General features: G+C 40.4%; 1 protein-coding gene across 1 annotated transcript in view; it reads left to right on the forward strand.

Moving 5' to 3' along the window:
• The window catches only part of LOC102301671 (epithelial cell adhesion molecule), a 21,559-nt gene that overhangs the window by 1,208 nt on the left and 18,447 nt on the right, over positions 1-1,904 (forward strand). The gene's annotated exons all lie outside the window — the stretch shown is intronic.

Genomic DNA, 1,904 nt, shown 5'->3' on the forward strand with positions numbered 1-1,904 from the left:
TCAACGCATCTGGTTATGTTAATTCAGCTTTGCCGGGGCCCTGCTGCGATTGGTGCGTGGATATACAGCTCCAGAGTGACTGGTTCCAGCTGGAGGCCCCGCCCATCAAATGAAGGATGGAGCTCTGTGGTGAGAGAGGTTCTCGCGTTTCTCCCAACATCCAAGCAGTACGCCTGTGACATTGTGACAGTTGAGGAAGTGGAGTGGGTAGGAGTGAGCTGCCGTTTCTTTTGATCACCTGTTTTCTCCTGTTTTGAGTAAGTTAAGGAAGTCAGAGTCTGTCTTCGTTTTTGGCACTTGTTTTGGTAAGGTTAGGTGTGTGGGAATCAGTTTAGATTCGTTTTGTTTATTATTTTGGCCTTAGCTCACCCCGACGTGTTGACACTCCTGTTTTGTTGTATCTGTTTTATCACTTTGTAAATAAATCACCTTTTAACAAACTGATTTGTTTCCTGTCACTGCTTCGGTCTTGTGGGGCGAGCGAGTCCTTCACTCATGTTATTGCCTGGCCCCTAGATGGGTCGTAAGAACCTGCTTTAGCAAATGACAAATAAGAAGTCCATTGCCATGAACACTCTCAGTCTTGTTAAAACTTTATGTAGTTTATGTATATTTTTTTATTGACATGTTTCTATATTATATCTTATTTTTTCAGCTGCAAAAAAAGGAAAAAAGATCAAAATAAGTGTTTTTATTTCAGAAAATTATTATTTTTTTGATAGGCACAGTGAAGACTCACAGGAAAGTGGAGGATGGAGAGAGGGGAAGACCGCCTGGGTTCCTCCACAGTCGGCAGATCTCTGTCCAATGATGCTTTCATGTCAACGTGTGCCAAAATCTCTGAGGAATGTCCAAAACATGTTTATGAATTTAATTCATGCTAAAAGCAGGTTTTGTAAAAGGTTTTAGAGCCATGCTTCTCACCCCTCCTGGTATTTAATAATGCTAACATATTCTAACTGTAGCTTTAGCTGGTTTGTATTACTAATGTACACTGATGACAGTAACAAGGCCCTTTGTGGGATTTTTTTTTTTAAAGATCTAATTGAATTTTCTGGATTTGGGTTGAATTTGCCACGAAGATCAGTTCACAACAAAGTGACAGTGTTTTGAAATGTGTGCCAGTCAGTTCTAGCACCAGTCACATGGTGGCGCCATCTCTCAGCCATTCTGTTCACGTCACAGAATGACATAGTAATAAATCCTTGGATGATAAAACAGCCACAGATACTGCGCAGGTTTATTAGCTCTGTCCACTGGTGAGAAAACTGGGACAATCTTATGGCCTGTTATAAAGATTAAGGTGTCTGATCCCTTTTGACTGCACAATTGGTTACCCTGGTTACATGTAGCAGTGATAGACTTTGCACAGCAACAAGCAACAGTTACAAGCTCAGCATCTATGCTGCATGCTTGTTCAGGCAGGCGCTGAAAAAGCCAAATTTAGCTGTTGGCTAATTGGCATCCAGACTGGATGCATTAAATAGCCTGTATGGCTTCACACAGAGTTCCAAACTTGTCCTACAAGCTTCCTTAAAGTAAGCTAGGAGGCTACGTTTTTAAGTATGAGTAGTTATTTTTATCGAATCAAATGGACCAATATGGCAAAGCCGTGATGATCCATTGTAAAACCGTTGGGTATCTTTGTTGACCTTCAGACAACAATTCTGACGGCTAAAGAACCAAACGGGACAGATGGAAAAAACAACAACAACAAAAAAAAAATCCCTCTCTTATTTTTAAAGGAAGTGTGCATGCATCAACTGCTTTCTAATAAAAATATCTAATCAGCCAATCACATGGCAGGAACTCAGTGCAGTATGTAGACATGGTTAAGACAAGCTGTCATGTTATGTTTTAGACTTCATCTGGGTGAGATTATATTCTAAATTGAGTTATACTCT

This window comes from Haplochromis burtoni, unplaced genomic scaffold (genome assembly GCF_018398535.1).
Source record: "Haplochromis burtoni strain Fernald_Lab_line unplaced genomic scaffold, NCSU_Asbu1 Contig_215, whole genome shotgun sequence".
Classification (NCBI taxonomy): Eukaryota; Metazoa; Chordata; class Actinopteri; order Cichliformes; family Cichlidae; genus Haplochromis; species Haplochromis burtoni.